Source organism: Mobula hypostoma, chromosome 5, assembly GCF_963921235.1.
Source record: "Mobula hypostoma chromosome 5, sMobHyp1.1, whole genome shotgun sequence".
Taxonomy (NCBI): Eukaryota; Metazoa; Chordata; class Chondrichthyes; order Myliobatiformes; family Myliobatidae; genus Mobula; species Mobula hypostoma.
In genome coordinates, this window is record NC_086101.1 from 10,802,835 (window position 1) to 10,829,100 (window position 26,266).

The 26,266-nt window shown below is 47.8% G+C and overlaps 1 protein-coding gene and 1 long non-coding RNA gene across 3 annotated transcripts in view; one reads left to right on the forward strand and one right to left on the reverse strand.

Moving 5' to 3' along the window:
* Positions 1-240: 240 nt before the first annotated feature.
* LOC134346584 (uncharacterized) lies at positions 241-18,466 on the reverse strand. Its single transcript, XR_010017958.1, has 5 exons — positions 18,365-18,466; positions 14,588-14,635; positions 5,606-5,628; positions 5,188-5,280; positions 241-2,379 (listed from the first exon to the last, which is right to left on the reverse strand). It is a non-coding gene; the product is annotated as an uncharacterized LOC134346584 (long non-coding RNA).
* LOC134346583 (butyrophilin subfamily 1 member A1-like) overlaps positions 17,606-26,266 on the forward strand; it is a 61,314-nt gene continuing 52,653 nt past the window's right edge. Inside the window, exon 1 of one of the 2 annotated variants that reach the window (XM_063048015.1) lies at positions 17,606-17,917. The gene's annotated coding sequence lies outside the window, so the exon portion shown is untranslated. The remainder of the gene's footprint in view (positions 17,918-26,266) is intronic. The other variant, XM_063048016.1, reaches the window with a different exon arrangement.

Here is a 26,266-nt window from a genome sequence, read left to right on the forward strand (position 1 = left end):
ACGCACCCAACACATCTTTAAGAAAAATGCTGAAATAAACAAGCTAATTAATTAGGTGCCGCCCGGTACGTAAATGTCGGCCCAGATCAGAGGCGATTGTCGGCTTTTTTCTTAAAGATGTGCTGGGTGCTTTCCGGCTCCCGCTGCACCCTTGCATGCTTTGCGGTCCGGTTTCGGTCCACGGCCCGGAGGTTGGGGACCTCTGGGTTAAATAGTCATATGAAAGAGTATTTCAAAAAGTTTCTTCAGATAAATAAAGTGTAAGGGAGAGGCGAGAATAGGCATTGGACCGCTGGTAAATGATGCTGGCGAGGTAGTAATGTGGGACAAGGAAATGACGGATGTACTGAATATGTATTTTGTATCAGTTTTCAATCTGGAGGACACTTGCCGTATGCTGGAAGTTCGAGAGTGCCAGATGATGGAATAGATGGCTTTGTTGCCAAGTTTGCAGATGATATGAAGATTGTTGTTGAGGAAACAGGTGGTCTGCAGAAGGTCACAGAGATTCGGAGAATGGGCAACAAAATGGCAAATGAAATATAATGTTGGAAAATGCATGGTCATGCACTTCGGTAGTAGAAATAAATCTACAGACAATTTTCTAAATGGGAAGTAACTCCAAAATTCAGAGATGAAAAGGGAATTGGGAGTCCTTGTGCAGAACGATTAACTTGCAGGTTGAGTCGGAAGGCAAATGCAATGTCAGCATTCGTTTCAAGTGGTTGAGATTACCAGAGCAGGGATGTGGTGCTGAGGCTTTATAAGGCACTGGGGAGGCCTCACCTTGAGTATTGTGGTATTTTATGCTCCTCTTCTAAGAAAAGATTTGCTGGCATTGTAAAGGGTTCAGAGGGGATTCACAAGGATGATTCCGGCAATGAAAATGTTACCAAATGAGGAATGTTTGATGGCTCTGGGTCTGTACTCGCTTAAGTTTATAAGGATGAGGGTAGATCTCATTGAAACCTTCATAATGCTGAAAGGCCTATATAGAGTAGATGTGGAAAGGATGTTTCCCATGGGGGAGAGGCTAGACTCCAGGACAAAAGGGCACAGACTCTGGATAGAGGGTTGTCCATTTAAAACAGAGATGTGGAGAATTTTCTTTATCCAGAAGATGCTGAATTTGTGGAATTTGTTACCACAGACAACTGTAGGGGCCAGGTCGCTGGGGGTATTTAAGGCAGAGAGTGCTCGGTTGTTGATTGGACATGGCATCAAAGGTTATGGGGAGAATGCTGGGGACTGGGGCTGAATAAGCAAAGAAATGATCAGCCATGACTGAATGGAGGAGAATTCTTGATGGGCCAAATGGCTTCATTCTGCTTCTATATCTTATGGTCATATATCGTTTTTTTTTCTTTTGAGTGAATATGCTTCTTTGCTCCATATTTTGAATTATGTTACTTGCTAATTTGAATGCTTTGCACTTTGTCTCCAGAGGAATTCTATCTCATTCAGCTATACCTGTATATGGTTTGATTGATAATTAAACTTGATTTGATTTGAAACGTCACCTGTCGACTTCCCTCCATAAATGTTACCTGACATGCTGGGAGTGTGTTACACCACTACAAGCTCCACCTTACAAAGATTCACTTTGACTTCCCTCTTCCAGTCAGCACCAACACTACCTGTCCCAGTTATAGTAAAGGTGGAGTTGAAGACCCGGGAGAAGCGGGGAGCTCCGGAACCGCCGCCCATGGCTACTGCTGAATCCTCAGTTTTTACTGTTCCGTCGATGGATGCTGCTAACGCATTAAAATTAATGGATCGATAATTCTCATATCACGTTTATTTCACTCTCCGCACATTTATATTCACATTGACTTAATCCTGACGCTGGCCCCGGGATCGACCTGATTTCAAACCTGGAGCAATTCTCAGTATCTGGTTTTCATATCCAGTCGCTAATAAAGGATAAAGTTTCCCCATGAGCTTAATCCCAGTCAAGGTGTGGAGATGGGACTTGATCTCCGCGTTGTAGAATAAAACAATCGTTACTGAGATAAACACCCACCCTTCTGGGCATGCAACCGGCAGGGAGACGGGATTCAGGGGAGGTGAGAACCTTGATTACGTCATCAACTGGCCCGATGATGCAGAATCTGTTCTCCGGACTCAGTTTGACCAGTCCCACCCTCTCCAGAGACTCTGCGGCGACTCCCAGACTCCAGCTTCGATTCCTTACCACATCCACCTCCCAGTAATGTGTCCCCGATGTGAATTCTTCCGATCCCAGCACACAAAGCCAGTATATGAACCTCTTCCCGGTGTCAAGGAGATCCCTCTGGATCCCGGTACATCTCATACTCTTCGGATTCTCAGAAAGCTCGAGTCACACATTCGCCGTTTTCACATCCAGGTTGACAGAGACTAGGGGGAGAAGTAGAGAACGAGAGAGTCCCCGTGGACTACAGCGGATGGATAACCGGAATCTTCCAATGGATTTTCCTCCACAATAAAGAGCAGAGTTTTCCCGACCAATTTGTATCCAATTTGTCAAATCATACTATATCCCATGTGATCTAACTCTCTGGAATAACCTTACATGAAGTATCTTGTCAAATACCTCACTAAAGTCCATGCAATGTCTACTGCATTTCCACCATCTTATTTGTCATTTTAAGAAACTCAAATTCATGAGACATGAATGCCAACTTGCCTATCCCTAGTAAGCCCTTGCCTTTCCAAATGAACGTTGACCCTGTCTCTCAGAAACCCATCCATTAATCTCCCCACCGCTGACATTAGGCTCAGCGGTCAGTTTGAGCCTTCAGTTAAGAAGGTCATACCAGGGAGCTCCAGGCTGCAGAGTCTAACATCAGTGGTGGGAAAGTTTCTGAGAGACGGGATCAAATAGCATTTCAAATGGCAAAAGACCGATTTCGGGACAGTTGGAACAGTGCTGTGCATGGGAAAGCTCGTCTTATAAATTTGTGTTCTTTGAAGAGGCTACAGAGAGGATTGACCACACAGAGCGGTAGACGTTGTCCACATGACCTTCAGCACGGCAATTGACATCGATTGCAGACCACACTTGAGAGTACCGTTTGCATTTCGGGTTCCACAACTAAGGCAAGCATGTCATTGCACTGGACAGGGACTAGAATATAAAGGTAAGGAGATAATGCTGAGATTTTAAAAGACACTATTCAGGCCGCACTTGGAGTATCGTCAACAGTTTCGGGCCCCATATCTCAAAAAGGATGCGTTGTCATTGGAGAGAGTCCAGAAGAGTTTCACAAGGATGATTCCGGGAATGAAAGGGTTAACATTGGAGGAGCTTTTGGCAACTTTGGGCCTGTATTCACTGGGATTCAGAAGAATAGAGAGGGACCTCACTGGAACGTACCAAATGTTGAAAGGACTAGATAAGACGGGTGCGGAGAGATTGCTTCTTGTGCTGAGGGTGTCCAGAACTAGAGGACACAGCCTCAAAATTGAAGGGGGACCTTTTAAAACAGAGGTAAGGAGGAATTATTTTAGCCAGAGCGTAGTGAATTTGTGGAATGTTCTGCCGCATACTGCAGTGGAGGCCAAGTCTGCGGGGATATTTAAGGCACAGGTTGGTCACTTCTTGATCAGTCAGGGCATCAATGGATAGGGCGAGAAGGCAGATGTATGGGGTTGAGTGGGACCTGGGATCAGCCATGTTGGAATTTCGAAGAAGACTCCATGGGCTGAACGGCCTATTTCTGCTCCTATGTTTTATGGTCTTATGGACAAGGAGTTTCGGAAGGATGTTCCCAGGACTGGAGGGTTTAGGTTAAAAAGTGGGCTGAATAAGCTGGGGCTATTAGCTGGAATGCTGGATGTTGAAGGGTGATCCCTTATCGAGGAATATAAAATCATGAGGGGCATAGGGTCTTTTTTCCCCAGAATAGAGGAGTCCAAACCAGAGGGCATAGACTGAAGGTGTGTGGGGAATGACTAATCAGAGATCTGCAAGGCAAACTTCTCACTGTAAGGAAGATGGGTAGATATGGAATTTGCTGCCGGAGGAAGCCGTAGACTCAGGAATAATTAAAATATCAAAATATTTAAAAAAATAAATTTAGGTACATGGATAGGAAATGGTAGGATGGATGTGGGTCAAACACATGGAAATGGGACTTGTTCAAGAAGACATCTCAGTCCGGATGGATGAGTTGGGCTGTGGGTTCAACATCAGCCAAACCCCTTTTCAGAATATCCTCCTGAGGAATCTCACCCTGGAGCCTGTCTGTGAACTGCTGATGTGACGTCTGGTGAAAAGGCCATTCATGGCACAGAACAGACAGACTGGATAAAGCTGGCAGAAATCATGTCTAACTGGAAATTTGTGACTGAGTCCCACTCGGATGGTTCATCTGGGTATGTGACACTGTGTTTTTGTGTGTGTGTGCGTGTGTGTGTCCGTGTGTGTGTGTTGATTGGGAAAATATCAATGAGGGTGTGTACCTACTGAAGGTGAGTGTGCGCATTGAAGGATTTGTATGTTACAGTGTGTCTTCGCATGCCCAGCGTGTGTTGACAATGTGTGACGTGTGTGAGTTGCTCAAGAGATTGGTTTCCATGTTGCTGAGGGAACTAACAACATGCAGTGCTGAGACTCTGACTACAGTCTGCCAATCCTTCCTGTGTATGTGTGTGGGGGAGATTTGCCAGGCCGGTAATGCTGTGTGTGATTCTTCCGCGGTGAATTCTTGAAAGAGGTTAATGGTGTCGGTATGTCAATATTCATAACAACAGTAAGGCTCGCAAGTCCAGCGAGGAGCAGATCTGAGTCAGTCAGAGTCTACAATCATGGACAGGTCAGACAGGCAAGAAGGACTGGTGTATTTTTCTGCTAATCCCTGTCACCACAGTGATACCCTTTTAATGTCATTAATTGAATATTACTTTCAGAGATTCTGTGTTAGGATTCAAACTTATGCATTGGTGTATTTGTCCAGTGCAAATGGGATCCGGATGTAATAACCTAACAGTCCCGTGACTTGCTTGTGTTTTGCCCCCGTGCGAGTGTGTTCAGGGTTCTGACGACTCCAGCTGACCATGTGACAGTGCTGCTTTCCAGCAGGTGGGGTTGATGCCAGAATAAATATAATTTCCCACTCAGCCTATTATTACAGCCAAATTTTGTGTCTAATTATAACTTATTTGTGTTACACAAATAAGGACAAACTAATCTGAATGTTTTACCTTGCTTAATGCCATCAAACGGTTTTCCCAACGTGATGTCGAAAACATAGGGATGATAAAATTTTTCAACCAGTCCGGACATCATCACTAATCCTGTAAATATTATACAACTAGTTATAAACTGAGAGTCAGCGATAATTAAACTATTTTATAAATCCATACAGTGTTTCAGTTAACAAAAAAGAAAAATATCTGCACATGCTGGAAATCTGAAGAGCACACACAAAATGCTGGAGGAACTCAGCAGGCCAGGCAGCATCTATTGAAAAGAGTACAGTCAAGGTTTTGGGCTGAAACACTTGAAGAATTTCAGCCTGAAACATCAACTGTATTCTTTCCCATAGATGCTGACTGGCCTGCTGAGTTCCTCCAGCACTTTGTGTGTGTTGCCAGAGTTTCAGTAAAGACAACGTCCTACCTCCTCTTCCGAAGAGCTTCCTCCTGAAATAAATAGAACACATCTTAATTGACTGAGCCCCAACAACAGGAATTTGAGCCAAATTAATGCAAGCTGCTGAAAATTCCTGCTTAAATCGCTCCGACTGAATACACGGAGAAACTGGGACAGAGAACCACAGGAGAAAGTATAAGGAATGTTTATGAAAATTATTCCATAACTGAGAGGATAGAACTTACAGGAGAGACTGGACAGGTTATCTCGATATGATGTCAGGGAGGATCAGATAGAGGAGTTTAAGATCCTGAATGGATTTACTGGGGTAGCAGTGGAGAAAATATTTCTGCTAGTCAAAGATAAAACATCAGTTGGCTGTGAATAAATCCCAAAAGAAATGTAGTGATGAGAATATCAGAAACATACTCACAGCCTATGACTATAACTGGGTGTTACTCTGAGTATCAGGGGAGATTATACGTCGAAATCACACAAACAATCGTCAGCTCTGTCAGATCAGAGTAACTCATTCCCAAGAAGGTTGCAGAATATCCTGTGATGTACAGATACTTTGAGAGGCCAGTTTGTTGAAAACAACACTCCTGAAGAGTCAAGCCATCGTATGCTTGTAACTGATCCATATCAGTTTACAACTATAGTACTGTATTTGTAAATACCACATTGAGATAAAATACATCATTTTGAGAATGTACATTTACCGAACCAAACTGAAATCCCTCACCATGTTGCAAGGACGTGGCTGGGGACGAACCCAAGTGCAGGACACAGATGCTGCGGCAGAGTCGTTAGGCGTAGCACCTCCGCGAACGGGGAGCCGATATCCAGGAGACGATGTGAAGCTTAAAACTAACAGTTGTCAGGAATAGGAAACAAGGTTTACGCTCACAAGAGTCGACCAATGAACTGGCGACTTCTTGCTGTGGTCACAGGGTTCTTATCCTGCCGTTTGCTGGGAAGCAGGTCCGTGTAGTTAGTGATACCTGGGAATGATTGGAATCTAAATGAGGTGATCGAGCCCCAAATCTTGAGGCAAATGGCAAGGTGGGGGATTGACAGACGGGACCATGACAGTACACCCACCCCCACCCCCCCCCCCCCAATGGGAGCCTCCAGGCGATCCTCCCGGCCAGTCCGGATGGTCCCAATGAAAATCCTGGATGAGGGTAGGGTCTAGGATGAAGGAGTGGGGGACCCAGGAACGCTCTTCTGGAGCGTACCCTTCCCAGTCCACCAGATATTGGAGACCTCTGCCCCGACGGCGCACATTTAGTAGTCGTCGGACGGTGTATGCCGCATGGTTGTCGATGATACGTGCAGGTGGGGGAGTCTCGGCAGGGGGACAGAGCGGGCTGATGGAAACTGGTTTTAACTGAGACAAATGAAAGTTTGGGTGGATGCGCACGGATCTAGGCAGCTTTAGGCGGACAACTGTGGGATTGATTATCCTTTCAACCTTGAATGGTCCCAGGAAACGAAGGGCGAGTTTTCTATGTTCGTTCTTGAGCGGGGTGTCCTTGGAGGCCAGCCACACCATATGCCCAGGTTGGTACTCCGGCGCTGGGATGCGGTGTCTGTCGGCTGTCTTCTTATTTCGATTTATTGATTTGAGGAGGACCGTGCGCGTCTCCTCCTAAATCTTATGGCACCGATTAATATGGTCCTGAACCGACGGTACTGCAATCTCTTCTTCTTGCGCGGGAAACAACGGGGGTTGGTACCCAAGGGAGCACTCGAACAGAGACCTCCCAGTGGCAGAGCTCACCAGAGAGTTGTGGGCATACTCAACCCACGGGAGGTGCTCGCTCCAGGTCGATGAGTTGCTTGCCGTTACGCAACGGAGCGTCGCCTCCAGGTCTTGGTTTGCCCGTTGCGTCTGCCCGTTCGTCTGGGGGGTGGAAGCCGGATGACAGGCTGACCGATGCGCCCATGGCTTGGCAGAAGGCCTTCCATACTTGCGAGACAAACTGGGGACCTCGATCGGAGACGATGTCCGCGGGGATTCCGTGGAGGCGGAAGACGTGGCGGACGAGAAGATCTGCGGTTTCCTGAGAGGAAGGAGGTTTAGAGAGGGCCACAAAGTGCACCGCCTTGGAGAATCGGTCTACCACAGTGAGGACTGTGGTGTTTCCGCGGGAAGGGGGTAGACCGGTGACGAAGTCTAAGGCGATGTGTGACCAGGGGCGACCAGGGACAGGTAGAGGACGAAGTAGCCCCGCAGGTGGTCGATGAGAGACTTTTCTCCGGGCACAGATGGAACAAGTTGAGACGTAAGAACGGGCGTCCCCCTCCATGGACGGCCACCAAAGCGCTTCCTCAGGAGAGCCAGGGTCCGATCACTCCCGGGGTGGCAGGCGAACCGGGATGTGCGCCCCCATTGGAGAACCTGGGACCTGACGGAGGCGGACACGTACACGTGATCGCCGAGTCCATTGCCCGGGTCGGGGTGGTCCCGCTGGGCTTCCTTTACTTTAGCCTCGATCTCCCAAGTGAGGGTGGCAACCACGCAGGAAGGTGGGAGGATAGTCTCGGGACCGGAGGTGTCATCCTTGGAGTCATGCGTAAGGGTAAACCTGAACGTGTTGCTGGGGACTGCTGGAAAAGATTAGGATGTCATCCAGATAGACAAACACAAAACGGTTAATAATGTCTCTTAGTACATCGTTAATCAAGGCTTGAAAGACTGCAGGGGCATTGGTGAGGCCAAAAGGCATGACCAGGTACTCGAAGTGGCCTAACGGAGTATTGAATGCCGTCTTCCACTCGTCCCCCTCCCTTATTCGGACCAGATGGTGGCGCTTCGTAGGTCCAGCTTCGAGAAGATGGTGGCTCCGTGAAGTGGTTCGAACGCAGAACTTATCAGAGGCATTGGGTACTTGTTCTTTATGGTTATATGATTTAGGCCTTGGTAGTCGATGCAGGGACGTAGGGAACCATCCTTCTTCCCCGCGAAGTGAACCCTGCGCCCACCGGGGAGGATGAGGGTCAGATGATGTCCGCCGCGAGAGATTCACTGATGTAACCCTCCATTGCTTCCGTCTCTGGCCGGGATAAGTTATACAGCCGACTGGTGGGCAGAGGAGCTCCTGGGAGAAGGTCGATAGCACAATCGTATGGTCCGTGTGGAGGCAGGGAAAGGGCGCGTTGTTTACTAAACACGTGTCCCAGGTCGTGGTACTCCGCTGGAACCCTGGACAAGTCAGGGAGTTCAACTGCAGGTGGGGTCGAGGTGGTTTCACAGGGGAAAGGGCCGACTGCAGACAGATGGCGTGACAAAATGGACTCCAGCTGGCTATCCTCCCGGCAGACCAATCAATGCAAGGGTTGTGGCGGCTCAACCATGGGTACCCAAGAACTATTGGGGCTTGAGGGGAGGAGATCAAGTTAAATTGTACCTGTTCCCGATGGTTCCCCGAGAGAATCAAAGACAGTGGTGGGGTACAGTGAGTGATTCGGGCCAGAAGTCTTCCGTCCAGTGCCCGGGCTTCCAGAGAGGTAGTCAACGGCTCTCGAGGAATTCCGGCCTGGGTTGCTATATCTTCATCCAACAGATTCCCCTCAGCACCGGAGTCTATCAAGGCAGACAAGGACAGGGACTGTTGGTTGTAGCTTACAGTGGCTTGGACTTGCATCCGGGATTGGGCGACAGAAGGGAATGTGGTCTGACTCACCAGGGTCTCTCTTTCTACTGGTGAGCCCTCCCCTTTTGGCCGAAGGGAACAGGGGTCACGCAAATGGCTAGACTGACTGTAATAGAAACAATCCCCGGCTCTTAATCTCCGGAGCCGCTTGCATGGAGATGGACGGCTCCGTCTCAGCTGCATTGGTTCCTCTCCCGGGGTGGTGGAAACGGCCGGGCCGGATGCTATTCTACGAGTGGGAGGAGGGGAGAGGTTAGGGCTAGGAGTAGATGGTAAAGAATGCCGTGGGGTGGCCAAAGGACGACCGGTTCTCTCCCTCTGTCGTTCTCGGAGTCGGTTGTCCAGCCTTGTGGCTAGAGAGATCAATGAATCCAGGCTGTTAGTGTCATCCCTAGCCGCCAGCTCGTCCTTTACCTTGTCACAGAGGCCTTGCCGGAAAACCTCCTGGAGTGTCTTATCATTCCAGCCCGAGTCGGCCGCTAGTGTCCGGAACTCCACGGAGTATTCTGCAACACTACGTGAGCCCTGATGGAGGGTGAGCAGCCGCTTAGCGGCATCTTTACCGCGGACGGGATGGTCAAAAATCTTCCTTATTTCTGAGATGAAGGTGGGGAAGGAAGAGCAGGTCTCTGGCTGATTATCCCAGATCGCGGTGGCCCACGCTAAGGCATTTCCTCGTAACAACCCCATACTGTAAACTGTTTTAGATCTGTCCGTGGCATACGTGGATGGCTGCTGCTCGAACACCAGGGAGCATTGCAGCAGAAAAGCCCGGCACTTCCCCAGATCTCCGGAGTAGGGTTCTGGTTCTGGGACGCGCGGCTCCCTTAGTGGACGTGTTGACGCCTCGGGCGTCGCCACCGCAGACTGTCTGGTCCGGTCAGACGCAGTTCCCGGAGTCGACGGGGTAAGATGGGTGGATACTCGGTCGACCTGTTCACTGACCTTTCTTACGTCTACTGACAGGCTTCGGAGGTTTTCCATGACTTCCCGGAGCAGCTGATCATGCAAGCCCAATAGGGAGCCCTGGCTGGCGAGGGCTTCTTGCAGAGGATTCGTGTCCGCTGGGTTCATGTTGGCCGGTTCGTTCTGTTGCAATAACGTGGCTGGGGACGAACCCAAGTGCAGGACGCAGATGCTGTGGCAGACTCGTTTAGGCGTAGCACCTCCACGAACGGGGAGCCGATATCCAGGAGACGATGCGAAGCTTAGAACTAGCAGGTCTCAGGAATAGGACACAAGGTTTACTCTCACAAGGGTCGACCAACGAACTGGCGGCTTCTTGCTGTGGTCACAGGGTTCTTATCCTGCCGTTTGATGGGAAGCAGGTGCGTGTAGCAATCGCGAATTACCAACAGCAGTCCCTGTCCCTATCCGCTTTGGTGGATTCCGGTGCTGAGGGCAATCTGCTGGACGAAGAGATAGCCACCCAGGTCGGGATACCTCGCGAGCCGCTAACCACCCACCCTGGAGGCCCGGGCCCTGGTCGGAAATCTGCTGGCTCGGGTGACCCACTGTACCCCGCCCCTGACCTGGATCCTATCCGGCAACCATCGGGAGGAGGTACGATTCAGTCCCATTCATTCACCTCAAGCCCCGGTAGATCTAGGGTATCCATGGCTGACCCAACACAATCCCCATATAGACTGGTCTACCGGGGGCTAGCCGAATGGAGCCCGTCCTGCCATGCCAACTGTCTGCGGTCAGTCCCATCTCCCAGAGAAGCTACCGTGACTCCGCCTGTTTTGGAACCACTCGACTTGTCCTGCGTCGCCACAGAGTACCGTGACTTGGGACAGGTGTTCAGTAAACAACGGGCCCTTTCCCTGCCTCCGGACCCCCCATATGACTGTGCCATCGACCTTCTCCCCGGGGCCCCACGACCTAGCAGTCGCCTTATTAACCTATCCCGACCGGAGAGAGAGGCAATGGAGAAATACATTGGCGAGTCCCTTGCGGCGGGTATTATCAGGCCTTCATCCTCCCCGGTAGGCGCCGGTTTCTTTTTTTTTTGTAGATAAGAAGGTCCGGACGCTTCGCTTCGACTACCGAGGCCTAAATAATATAACAGTTAAGAACAATTACTCTCTACCCCTCATTACCCCACCATCTTCTCAAAGCTGGACCTTCGCAACGCCTACCGTTTAGTCAGGATGAGGGAGGGGGACGAATGGAAGACGGCCTTCAATACACCTCTGGGCCACTTTGAATATTTGGTCACGCCGTTTAGCCTCACCAATACTCCTGTCGTTTTCCAAACCCTGATCAATGACGTACCGAGAGACTTTATCAATCGTTTCGTATTTGTTTACCTTGCCGATATCCTGATATTTACTAGCAGCCCCCAAGAACACGTACAGCATGTCCGTCAAGTCCTCCAGCGACTGTGGGAAAACCAGTTATTTGCAAAGGCGGAGAAATGCGAGTTCACGTTCCTTCGGTCAGCTTCCTACGCTATGTCATTGAAAACGGGCAGGTAAAAGCAGACCCCGAGAAGATCCAGGCAGTGGAGGAATGGCCTGGACCCACGACACGCAAGCAACATCAACGATTCCCGGGGTTTGCAAACTTCTACCGAAGATTCATCAGAGACTACATTGGAGTGGCGGCCCCCCTTACCCGGCTTACCTCGCCTACCACACCGTTTTGCTGGGACTCCGAAGCGGACTCAGCATTCACCGACCCGAAGAGGCGTTTCACTACTGCTCCCACCCTGGTCCATCCGGACCCATCAGGTCAATTAATCTTTGAGGTGGTCGCCTCTGACTCCGGGGTAGGAGCGGTGCTATCCCAAAGGTCAAGTTCGGACGAAAAGATTCACCCCTGCGCCTTCGACTCTCGCCGACTGTCCCCCGCCGTGCGGAATTACGACGTGGGGAATCGGGAACTGCTGGCGGTCAAACGAGCACTGGAGGAATGGAGGCACTGGTTGGAGGGGGCAGAACACCCGTTTGTGGTGTGGACTGATCATAAGAACCTGGGGTATATTCAGACCGCCAAACGATTGAACTCCTGTCTGCACTGTTGGGCATTGTTTTTTGGACGGTTCAAGTTTACCCTTACGTACCGTCCAGGATTCAAGAACTGGACGCCGGACGCGCTATCCCGCCAGCATGACTTCTAGGATGACACCTCCAGTCCCGAGACTAACCTGACACCTTCCTGCGTAGTTGCCACCCTCACTTAGGAGATCGAGTCTAAAGTAAAGGAGGCCCAGCGGGACGGCCCCGACCCTGGCAATGGATCCGGCGATCGCCTGTACGTGCCCATCTCCGTCAGGTCTCAGGTTTTCCAATGGGGGAACACATCCCGATTCGCCTGCCACCCCGGGAGTGATCGGACCCTGGCTTTCCTGGGGAAGCACTTTTGGTGGCCGTCCATGGAGGGGGACACCCGTTCTTATGTCTCGGTTTGTTCCATCTGTGCCCGGGGAAAGGTTTCTCATCGATCTCCTGTGGGTCTACTTCGTCATCTACCTGTCGCTGGTCGTCCCTGGTCACACATCGCCCTAGACTTCGTCACCGGTCTACACCCTTTCCGCGGAAACATCACTGTCCTCCCCGTGGTAGACAGATTCTCCAAGGCGGTGCACTTTGTGGCCCTCTCTAAACTCCCTTCCTCTCAAGGAACCACAGATATTCTCGTCCGCCACGTCTTCCGCCTCCACGGAATCCTCGCGGACATCGTCTCCGATCAAGGTCCCCAGTTCGTCTAGTAGGTATGGAAGGCCTTCTGCCAAGCCATGGGCGCATCAGTCAGCCTGTTATCCGACTTCCACCCCCAGACAAAAACGGGCAGACGGAACGGGTCAACCAAGACCTGAAGGCGACGCTGCGTTGTGTAACGGCAAACAACCCGTCGATCTGGAGCGACCACCTCCCGTGGGTTGAGTACGCCCACAATTCTCTGGTGAGCTCAACCATTGGAAGGTCTCCGTTCGAGTGCTCCCTTAGGTACCAACCCTCGTTGTTCCCCGCGCAAGTGGAGGAGGTTGCGGTACCGTCGGTTCAGGACCATATTGATCGGTGCCTTAAGATTTGGGAGGAAACACGCACGGCCCTACTCAGATCAACAGATCGAAATAAGAAGACAGCCGACCGGACTCCGGCGCCGGAGTACCAACCTAGGCAGATGGTATGGTTTTCCTCCAAGTACATCCCGCTCAAAAATGAACATAGCAAACTCGCTCCTCGCTTCCTGGGACCATTCAAGGTTGAAAGGGTAATCAATCCCACAGCGGTCCGCCTAAAGCTGCCAAGATCCATGCGCATCCACCCAACTTTTCATGTGTCTCAGTTAAAGCCCGTTTCCGTCAGCCCCTTGTGTGCCCCAGATGAGACTTCCCCCACCTGCCCGTATCATGAACAACCATCCGTCATCCACCGGCCGACGACTACTAGATGTGCGCCGTCGGGGCAGGGGTTTCCAATACCTGGTGGACTGGGAAGGGTACGGTACAGAAGAGCATTCCTGGGTTCCCCGATCCTTCATCCTAGACCCTTTGCTCAGCCTGCACTTTAATTGGGACCATCCAGACAGGCCTGGAGGCTCCCGTTGATGGGGGGGCGGGGGGGGGCTGTACTGTCATGGTCCGTTCTGGCAATCCCTCACCTTGCCATTTATCTCAGCAATTGGGCCTCAATCACCTCATTTAATTTACAATCATACCCAGGTTCCACTAACTACACACACCTGCTTCCCATCAAGAACTGCAGGATAAAGATCCTGTGATCACAAGGAGCTGCTATTTCCTTGGTTGACTCGTGTATGAGTAATCTTATTCCATGGTTCTTAGGACTATCAGTTCTAAGTCTAGCATCGTTCCTGAATTCTCTAATAAATCCAAAACTCTGGTTAAAGACTCTCTTGGACACCCATTCCACGCTCGCTATGACCGTAACACCTCCTGACTAGGCCACCGCGCCCGTGTTCAGCACTTGGGTTTGTTCCACCGCCACGTCCTTGCAACGTACCAGTGCATTGCCTTGAGAGCAGAAAATGGTGAAAAACACGTTTGTCTGGGAAAGCACGAGGGAAAATGTTGTGATAGATTTTTGAAGGGATCTGAAAGGGTACAAAAAGTAACAATTGGGAATTTTCTCTCAGCTGGGCCATGACTAGCACTAAGAGTTGGGGATAGAGACAAGGACAGAGATAGAGAGAAAGAAAGAGAGGCGATGGTTGAGGGAAAGCGGTAGAGTATTTTGGTTCCCTCTGAAAGTGTGTTGTTTAGCATGGTTTAGTGATGGTTGGTAAGTATTACTTTGTCCCTTGTACTGCTTTATTAACCATTATTCCTCATTTATGTATTTTCTTAATATAACTCAAAAAAGTAATTTTCTCTCACCTTTAACATGTGTACAGTGCCTCCTCTGTTTGTGGATACCTCTCGCTGCTGAATCAGAAAAGACCAACAAACAATATTAAAATATTTTCATTGCATGTCATCAGCAGGAGTCAGCATAATGGAGTCTGATTCACAAACCACAGGACGAGGCACAGGTGGGGTGAAGGCTGGGGTACCGGATGTATGGACAACTTCCATGGTTTTGGAGCAGTGGCCAAAATATTGTTCATGTGTTGCCCTCCATGTGCCAGAGAATCAAGATGGAAAGCAAGAGTAGTTACATCCAGGCTAAGGAGCCACTCTGTTAAATAACTTGGAGCTTCCCCATCCAGAGGAGAGTAAGGGCACAACCTTAAAGGCTATGCTATGGAAAAAGATGTATGATGTGTTGGGGAGCACATCAAGTTCAGGCAGTATGCCCTGGTACACTTACCTCAATTATAAGCAAATGCTTTGAGAGGCTTGTTAAAGACTACATCTGCAGCATGCTACCACCCACACTGGACCCTCTACAATATGCCTACTGACAGAACCAGTCTCCTGATAATGCAATAACAACAGCACTACGCACCATCTTCACTCATCTGGGGAAGAGGGATGCATACGTTATAATGCTGCTCCTGGACTACAGTTCAGTATTTAACACCATAATACCCTCTAGACTTGACAGGAAGCTCAGAGACCTCGGCCTGCAGCTGGATCCTAGACTTCCTATTGAATTGCCAACAGGTGGTAAGGATTGGCTTCCTCACCTCTGTCTCCCTGAACCTCAACACAGGTGTCCCCCAGGATTGTATCCTGAGACCCTCCTCTACTCCCTTTACACCCACGACTGTACTGCCACACACAGCTCCAATCTGCTGATCAAATTCACAGGTGACAGAACTTTGATCAGCCTTATTTCGAGCAGTGATGAGACAGCCTACAGAGGAGAGGTTGACATCCCGACACAGTGGTGCCAGGATAACAATCTTTCCCTTAATTTCTGAAAAACAAAAGAGCTGAATGGAGACAAGCTCAGTCTGATCAACATCAATGGACCTGCAGATGAGAGGGTGAGTAGTTTCAACTTCCTTGGTATGCACACCACCAATGATCTCACCTGGAATATACACACCGGTTTTGTGGCAAAAAAAAAAAGCACAACAGTGTTTCTTCCACCTGAGGCAACTGAAAAAGTTTGGCATGGGTCCCCTGTTTTATTCTGTGGAGAGTTGCACAGAGAGCATCAGGTACCCTATCCCAGTCCCTCCCTCTCCTCTTACATAGAACAGCAGACAAACGCTACACCTGGTTTGCAGGCAGCTTCAGTCACTGGAAAGCCTGTGTACAGGGGTGGAAACCTGTTGCATTTCACTCAGTCACAAATAAATTTGCAGCAACAGGTCAAGAGAAGAGCTTTCTCAAGAAACCAACTGCCTACATTAAATCAGGCCTCACTCTGATTTGGAAATATAACAGATCGACTCCTGCCACACCAGCAACAATTTAACTATAGTTGAGCATAATTCAGGTCCTTCAATGGCAATTCTTTGCATGAGTGCAGATCAAGTCCATACCCTGAAGGGATTACAGAAATAATTAGTTGTTGTGGGAACCCCCAAGTAATACAACTGGATAATGGGTCTCATTTCTCAAGTCATACAGCAAACAACTGGCTGCAAGCAAAGGCAAGTATTGTCAAGGTAAATTTTATTATTAAAATACATATGTCATCATATACTGTACAATAGGTGACCCCAACAGACTCAATAGTGAAGTGTTGCATCACCTGGAAGGACTGTTTGGGGCCCTGAGTGGTACTGAGGGAGGAGGTGTAGGGGCAGGTTTAGCACTTGTTCTGCTTGCAAGGATGAGTTCCTGGAGGGAGATCAGCGGGGAGGAACAAAAGGACATGGGAGGCACAATGGGTGCAATCCCTGCGGAAAGCAGCAAGTGGGGGGAGGAAAGATGAGCTTGGTGGTGGGATCCCACTGGAGATGTCAGAAATTTCAGAGAAAGGTGGGGTGGGGGGTATTATCAGAAGTTCGGGAAATCAATGTTCATGCCATCAGGTTGGAGGCTACCCAAACAGAATATAAGGTGCTGTTCCTCTAATCTAAGTGTGACCTCATCATGACAGTGGAGGAGGCCATGGATAGACATATTGGAAAGTGAATGGGAGGTCGAATTAGAATGGGTGGCTACTGAGAGATCCTTCTTTTTCTGACTGAGGGAGCATAGATGCTCGGTGAAGCAGTCTCCCAATCTACGGTCTCACAGAGGGTCACACTGGGAGCACCGGACACAGTATATGACCCCAGCAGAGTCAGAGGTGAAATGTTGCCTGGAAGGACTGTTTTGGGGCCCTGGATGGTAGTGAGGGAGGTGGTGTAGGGGCAGGTGTAGCACTTGTTCTGCTTGCAAGGATAAGCACCTGGAGGGAGGTCAGTGGGGAGGGACAAATGGACAAGGGAGGCACATGGGGTGCAATCCCTGGGGAAAGCGGAAAGTAAGGGGGAGGGTGAGATGAGCTTGGTGGATCCCCCTGGAGATGTCAGAAGTTTCAGAGAATTATGTGCTCAACACAAACGCTGATGGAGTGGTAGGTGAGGACAAAGGAATCCTGTCCCCGGTGGGTTGGTGCTCACAAGTATTTATAGGGTCTTCAATTAGACCCTTCAAATATTTGTAGGGTCTTTAATTAGATGAAGCAAGAGGTTTTTGAGTTGCTGAATCATTCTGACTGCAATCTGCAAAATGCAGCTTCGCATAAGGAAAGCAGAAAGTGGCTTAAAATCTTCTTTCAGTTAGTCCTGACGAAAGGTCTCGGCCCAAAACGTCGACTTTACCTCTTCCTAAAGGCCTGCTGCATTCACCAGCATTTTTTGTGAAGTGCCTTAAAAGTTGGGGCAGGGGAGAAACACAAGGTGATAGGTGAAACCGGGATGGGGAGGGTGAAGTAAGGAGTTGGGAAGTTGATTGGTGAAAGAAATACAGAGCAAGATAAAGCGGAATCCAATGTGGAGGGCAGAAAGCTATGGTAGAGAGAAAAGGGGGAGGATCACGACAGGGAGGTGTTGGCCTGGCACCGTCCTCTCCAATCCCCGACACAGTTTTACTCTCTTTTCGTCCCGCCCATTTAACTGCGTCCATTTTTTGCGGAAAAGTACAATTAGTTTTACTTTTCCCTCTGGCAGCTGCCGTGACGCCGATTTTGTGGTGCTCCTCACAAAGAAAGTTCTGCTCTGAGGTCGCTTACTCCACGTTACTGCTGAGCGCTCGTTACAAACTTCCCCACAAGGAGTGGGGAGGGAGTTCTGCGTGAAGAACCTCTCGGTTGCTGATCGGGTGAGTGGGGCTCAGGGACTTGTCACCGCACGGGAGCCACCTGGACAAAATGGGTCCCTTTCCGATTTCCTGACGGAGTCAGTGACAGGGAGACCCGCGGCTACAGGCCGGCCAGCGACGCCGAGATTGGCTCCGCCTTGTTCCCGAAGCCGGAACGGCGAACCTGTCCGCTCAGCAGAATGGGGTGACCGAGAGCAAGGCAGGTCAGGGAGGGGGAAGCCCTTAATACCCTCAGACAAATCTGCTCAGCCATTGCATCCTGACTGATCCCGGATCCCACTCTACCCCATACACCTGCCTTCTCGCCGTACCCTTTGATGCCCTGACCGATCAGGAAACGATCAACTGCCGCCTTAAATGTACGTGCGGACTTTGCCTCCACGGCAGTCTGTGGCAGAGCATTCCACAGATTCACCACTCTCTGGCTTAAAAAAAAATCCTACGTACCTACGTTCTGAAAGCTCGCCCCTCAATTTTGAGGCTGTATCCTCTCGTTCTGGACACTCCCATGACAGTGAACATCCTCTCCACATTCACCTTATCGAGTCATTTCCGCATTCGGTAGGTTTCAATGAGACCCCGCCCCCACCCCGTATTCGTCCAAGGTCCTATATAGCTGCAACATTACCTATCGGCTCTTGAACTCAATCCCATGATTGATGAAGGCCAATGTACCATATGCCTTCTTAACACAGAGTCAACCTGCACAGCAGCTATATATACCTCCTCTGGACTCTCCAATGACAACCCATTATTTTCAGGATATGGGGACCAAAACTTTTGACAATACTCCAAGTGTAGCCTGACTATTGTCTTACAAAGCTTCAGCATTATCTCCTTGTTTTTATATTGTATTCCACTGAAATGAATAACAACATTGAATTTGCATTTTTTACCACAGACTCAACCTATAAATTACACTTTGAGAGTCTTGTTCAAGGACTCCTAAGTCCCTTTACACCTCTGATGTTTGAATTTTCTCCCCATTTAGATAATAGTCTGTACTTTTGTTCCTTTTATCAATATGCATTATCATAGATTTCCCAACACTGTATACCATCTGCCACTTTTTCCCCATTCTTCCAATTTGTCAAAGTCCTTCTGCAATCACATTCCTTCCTCAGCACAACCAACCCCTCCACCTATCATCTGCAAGCCATCAATTCCATTATCTAAATCACTGACAATGTGAAAAGTAGAGGTCTCAATACTGACCCCTGAGGAATACCACTAGTCATTGGCAGCGGACCAGAAAGGGTCCCCTTTATTCACATTCCTTTATCTATGTCAGTATCTTTCCTGCAATGCCACAGGATTTTATTTTCTTAAGCAGCCTCATATGTGGCACTTCATCAAATGTTTTCTGAAAATTCCAGAAAGTAACTCTCCTTTGTCTACCGTGCTTGTTCCTTCCTTGAAGAACTCTAACAGATTTGTCAGCAAAGATTTCCTTTTACAGAAACCATGCTGACTTCATTTTATCATTAGTTTCCAAGTACCCTGAAACATCATTCTGAATAATAAACTCAAATACTTACTCAGCAACTGAGGTTAATCTAACTGGCCTATCATTTCCTTTTCTTTTGCCTTCCTCCCTTCTGAAAGAGTGCAGTGACATTTGCAACTTTTTGTTCCTCTGCAACCATGCCAGTATAAAGTGATTCTTGAAAGATCATATCTGCTTTCTCTTCAGCAACCTCTCTCAGCACTCTGGAATGTAGTCCATCTTGTCCAGGTGACTTATCCACATTAAGATCTTTGAGTTTGCTGAGCATTTTTTCCTTCCTGCTCCCTGACACTTGTGGACCTCTGGCACACTGTTAGAGTCTTGCACAGTGAAGATTGATGCAAAGAACTCATTAAGTTCATTCACCATTTCTTTATTGCTCATTACTACCTCATCAACATCATTTCCCAGTGGTCCAATATCAACTCTCACCTTCCTTTACCTCCTTATGTAACTGAAAGAAACTTCTAGTATCCTGCTTTATGTTATTGGTTAATTTGCCCTCATACTTCATCTTTCATTCGGCTTTTTTAGTTGCCTTTTGTTGGATTGTTTAAAAACTTCCAATCACCCAACTTCCCACTCACTTTTGCCCTTTCCTTAGCTTTTATGCAGTCCTTAACTTCCCTTGTCAGCCACGGTTGACTACCCCTGCCATTTCAGAGCTACTTCTGTGGGACATATCTATCCTGTGCCTTGTGAACTATTCCCAGAAACAACAGCCACCTCTGCTCTGCTGTCATCCGTGCCAGTATCCCCCTCCAATCCACCTGAGCAAGCTCCTCTCTCATGCTTCTGTAATTCCCTTTATTCCATTGCAATACTGACACATCTGACTCGTGCTTCTCCTTCTCAAGTTGCAGCGGGAATTCAATCGCATTTTGATCTCTGCCTCCAAAGGATTACTTTACCTTAAGCTCCATAATAAAATCTGGATTATTACATAACACCCAATCTAAGATAGCCTTTCCCCTTGTAGACTCAAGCACAAACTGCTCTAAAAAGCCATCTCATAGCCATTCAACAAATTCCCTCTCTTGCAAGCCATCACCAACCTGATTTTCCCAATCCCCTTGCATATTGAAGTTCACTATTACAATTGTGACTTTACCCTTATTATATGTCCTTTCCAACTCCCTTTGCAATCTCTCTTTGAAGACTGGATGGATCCTGGGGTTTGTTTACTTACAGCAGTGGCTTTCAAAATTTAAAGTAAATTTATCATCAAAGAACATATTTCACCATATACAACACTGAGATTCATTTTCTAGTGTCCATATTCAATAAACCCATAGAATAATAATCATAACTGGTTGAACACACTGATTGGGCATTGAACCAGTGTGCAAAATGCAAAGAACTGTGTAAATATAAAAAGAAAGAAAGGATGTTTGATGGCTCTTGGTCTGTACTTGCAGGAATGAAGAAGGATGAGGGGGGATTTCATTGAAACATTTTGAATGTTGAAAGTCCAAGACAGAGTAGATGTGGAAAGGATGTTTCCCATGGTAGGGGAGTCGAGGACAAGGGGGTTCAGCCTCAGGATAGAGGAGTGCCCATTTAAGTCAAGTCAAGTTTATTTATATAGCACATTTAAAAACAACCCACGTTGACCAAAGAGCTGTACTGATCAGAGCAAATAGCTGAAATCACAAATACAAGAAACACAGACATAACCAACAAGGTTATAGGCACAAAAGAAACAACACAAGGGCCTAGGCACAAGCTGAAAATCAGCCACATCAGAAGGATTCAAACGCTAGTGAATAAAAGGAAGTTTTGAGCCTGGACTTAAAAGAGTTGATGGAGGGGAATTCAGTTCCACAGTGTAGGGGCTGCAATAGCAAAGGTGCAGTCACCCCGAGCTTAAGTTTTGATTGCGGGACAGCCAAGAGCCCCAAGTCAGCCGACCTGAGGGACCTGGAAGTAGAATAAGGGGTTAGAAGGTCTGCGATATAAAGAGGGCCAGCCCATTTAGGGCTTTATAAACAAACAGGAGAACCTTAAAAACAGGGTTGTGGAGAGATTTCTTTAGCCAGAGGGTGATGCATTTGTGGAATTTGTTACCAAATACAGCTGTGGAGGCCAGGTCATTGGGTGTATTTAAGGCAAGGATTGACAGGTTCTTGATTGGCCACGGGACCAAGGTTACAGGGAGAAGGCCGAGGAATGGGGTTGAGGAAGGGAAAAAAGTATCGGCAGTGATTGAATAGTGGAGTAGACTCGATGGGCCAAATGGCCTTATTCTGCTCCTATATAAGACCATAAGACAAAGGAGCAGAAGTTGGCCATTCAGCCCATCGAGTCTGCTCCACCATTTTATCATGAGCTGATCCATTCTCCCATTTAGTCCCACTCCCCTGCCTTCCCACCATAACCTTTGATGCACTGGTTATGCAGCTACCTATCAATCTCTGCCTTAAATACACCCAATGACTTGGCCTCCACTGCTGCCCGTGGCAACAAATTCCATAGATTCACCACCCTCTGACTAAAAAAATTTCTTCGCATTTCTGTTCTGAATGGGCGCCCTTCAATCCTTAAGTCATGCCCTCTCATACTAGACTCCCCCATTATGGGAAACAACTTTGCCACATCCACACTGCCCATGCCTTTCAACATTCAAAATGTTTCTATGAGGTCTCCTCTCATTCTTCTAAACTCCAAGGAATACAGTCCAAGAGCGGACAAACGTTCCTCATATGTTAACCCTCTCATTCCCGGAATCATTCTAGTGAATCTTCTCTGTACCCTCTCCAACGTCAGCACATCCTTTCTTAAATAAGGAGACCAAAACTTCCCACTGTACTCCAAGTGAGGTCTCACCAGCGCCTTATAGAGCCTCAACATCACACCCCTGCTCCTATACTCTATTCCTCTAGAAATGAATGCCAACATTCTTCACCACCGACTCAACCTGGCAGTTAACCTTAAGGGTATCCTGTACGAGGACTCCCAAGTCCCGTTGCATCTCAGAACTTTGAATTCTTTCCCCATTTAAATAGTAGTCTGCCCATTTATTTCTTCTGCCAAAGTGCATAACCATACACTTTCCAACATTGTATTTCATTTGCCACTTCTCTGCCCATTCTTCCAATCTATCCAAGTCTCTCTGCAGACTCTCTGTTTCCTCAGCACTACCGGCCCCTCCACCTATCTTCATATCGTCAGCAAACTTAGCCACAAAGCCATCCATTCCATAAACCAAATCGTTGATGTACAATGTAAAAAGAAGCGGCCCCAACATGGACCCGAGTCAGCATGGATTACCTAGGGGAAATTATACTTGACTAATCTTCTGAAATTTTTTGAGGATGTAACTATGAAAATGGACAAGAGAGAGCCAGTGGATGTAGTGTACCTGGACTTTCAGAAAGCCTTTGATAAAGTCCCACATAGGAGATTAGTGGGCAAAATTAGGGCACATGGTATTGGGGGCAGAGTACTGACATGGATTGAAAATTGGCTGGCTGACAGAAAACAAAGAGTAGTGATTAACGGATCCCTTTTGGAATGGCAGGCGGTGACCAGTGGGGTACCGCAGGGTTCAGTGCTGGGACCGCAGCTGTTTACAATATATACTAATGATTTAGATGAGGGAATTAAAAGTAACATTAGCAAATTTGCCGATGACACAAAGGTGGGTGGCAGTGTGAAATGTGAGGAGGATGGAATGAGAATGCAGGATGACTTGGACAGGTTGGGTGAGTGGGCAGATGCATGGCAGATGCAGTTTAATGTGGATAACTGTGAAGTTATCCACTTTGGTGGCAAGAACAGGAAGGCAAATTATTATCTAAATGGAGTCAAGTTAGGAAAAGGGGAAGCACAACGAGATCTAGGTGTTCTTGTACATCAGTCACTGAAAGCAAGCATGCAAGTACAGCAGGCAGTGAAGAAAGCTAATGGCATGCTGGCCTTCATAACAAGGGGAATTGAGTATAAGAACAAAGAGGTCCTACTGCAGCTGTACAGGGCCCTGGTGAGACCACACCTGGAGTACTGTGTGCAGTTTTGGTCTCCAAATTTAGGAAGGACATTCTTGCTATTGAGGGAGTGCAGTGTAGGTTCACAAGGTTAATTCCTGGGATGGCGGGACTGTCATATGTTGAAAGATTGGAACGACTGGGCTTGTATACTCTGGAATTTAGAAGGCTGAGAGAGGATCTTATTGAAACATATAAGATTATTAAGGGATTGGACATGCTGGAGGCAGGAAGCATGTTCCCGCTGATGGGTGAGTCCAGAACCAGAGGCCACAGCTTAAGAATTAGGGGTAGGCCATTTAGAACCAAGTTGAGGATAAACTTTTTCACCCAGAGAGTGGTGGATGTGTGGAATGCTCTGCCCAAGAAGGCTGTGGAGGCCAAGTCTCTGGATGCTTTCAAGAAAGAGATGGATAGAGCTCTTAAAGATAGCAGAATCAAAGGTTGTGGGGAGAAAGCAGGAACTGGATACTGATTGTGGATGATCAGCCATGATCACAGTGAATGGCGGTGCTGGCTCGAAGGGCTGAATGGCCTACTCCTGCACCTATTGTCTATTGTCTATTGACCCCTGTGGAACACCACTGGTAACCGGCAGCCAACCAGAATAGGATCCCTTTATTCCCACTCTCTGTTTCCTACCAATCAGCCAATGCTCTATCCAAGTATGTAACTTTCCTGTAATTCCATGGGCTCTTTTCTTGTTAAGTGGCCTCGTGTGGCACCTTGTCAATGGCCTTGTGAAAATCCAAATATACGTTTGTACAACATCCACTGCATCTCCCTTGTCTAGCCTACTTGTAATTTCCTCAAAAAATTGTAATAAGTTTGTCAGTCAGGATTTTCCTTTAAGGACAGCATGCTGAGTTCTGCCTATCTTGTCGTATGGTCCCAGGTACTCTGTAACCTCATCCTTGACAATCGATTCCAACAACTTCCCAACCACCGATGTCAAGCTAACAGGTCTATAATTTCCTTTTTGCTTCCTTGCCCCCTTCTTAAATAGTGGAGTGACATTTGCAATCTTCCTGTCCTCTGGAACCATGCCAGAATCTATCAACTTCTGAAAGATCATCACTAATGTCTCCACAGCTACTTCCTTCAGAACATGAGGGTGCATTCCATCTGGTCCAGGAGATTTATCTACCTTTGGACTGTTCAGCTTCCTGAGTACTTTCTCTGTCGTAATTGTGACTGCGCACATTTCTCTTCCCTGCCACCCTTGAGTGTCCGGTATACTGCTGATGTCTTCCTCAGTGAAGACTGATGCAAAATACTCATTCAGTTCCTCCGCCATCTCCTTATCTCCCATTACAAGTTCTCCAGCATCATTTTCTATCATTCTTATATCTATTCTCATCTGTCTTTTACTCTTTATATACTTGAAAAAGCTTTTAGTATCCCCTTTGATATTATTTGCTAGCTTCCTTTCACAGGTAATCTTTTCCCTCTTAATGACCTTCTTAGTTTCCTTTTGTAAGCTTTTAAAAACTTCCCAACCCTCTGTCTTCCCACTAATTTTTGCTTCCTTGTGTGCCCTCTCCTTTGCTTTAACTTTAGCCAGTTCCTCTCAATAGTCCTGGTCATAGTCATAATTTATTGATCCTGGGGGAGGTTGGTTTTCGTTACAGTTGCACCATAAATAATAGTAGTAGAACTATAAATAGTTAAATAGTAATACGTAAATTATGCCAGTAAATTATGAAATAAGTCCAGGGCCAGCCTATTGGCTCAGGGTGTCTGACCCTCCAAGGGAGGAGTTGTGAAGTTTGATGGCCACAGGCAGGAATGACTTCCTATGACGCTCTGAGCTGCATCTCGGTGGAATGAGACTCTGGCTGAATGTACTCCTGTGCCCACCCAGTACATTATGTAGTGGATGGGAGACATTGACCAAGATGGCATGCAACTTAGACAGCATCCTCTTTTCAGACACCACCGTCAGAGAGTCCGGTTCCATCCCCACAACGTCACTGGCCTTATGAATGAGTTTGTTGATTCTGTTGGTGTCTACTCTCTCATGCCACTGTAATTCCCTTTACTCCACTGAAATACCGACACATCAGATTTCAGCTTCTCTTTTTCAAATGTCACAGTGAACTCAATCATGTTGTGATCACTGCCTCCTAAGGGTTCCTTCACCTCAATCTCTGCAATCACCTCCGGTTCATGACACAAAACCCAATCCAGTACAGCCGATCCCCTAGTGGGCTCAACAATAAGCTGTTCTAAAAACCCATCTCGCAGACATTCTACAAATTCTCTCTCTTGAGATCCAGTGCCGACCTGAATTTCCCAATCCACTCGCATGTTAAAATCCCCCACAATTATCATAACACTGCCCTTCTGACAAGCCTTTTCAATTTCCTGTTGAAATTTGTAGTCTTATGGTCTTATAATAACTAAGCAATAAATATCGAGAACATGAGTTATCTGAGCGATTTTGTGAGGACACAGCTGTTTTTTTTTATATAAACTCCATGACAACCATGGTGTCTTCATTCATATCCACAAATGAGTCCTTGAACAAGGCCCAGTCTGCTGAATCGAAGCAATCCTGTAGCCACTCCTCTGTCTCCAGTGACCACCTCTTTGTGGTCCTAATTTCTGAAGCCTTACTCTTCCGCCTCTTCTGTGACTGAGCTTTCAGACTGTGACGGGCACTAATTGTCTGGAAGGAGGGAGGAGGAAACTTTCTGTTCCCCGCGCTGAAACTCATTGGCAGGTCTATGGGAGCTTCCCGGGTCTGGGTGTTGGGGCAAACTGCACAGCTCATTGGAGAGATCCCACTCCTCCCTCCGCTTTCACTCTTGTCATTTGTGTTTCCGGGGCTGTCTTGTTGCACATTTCATATTT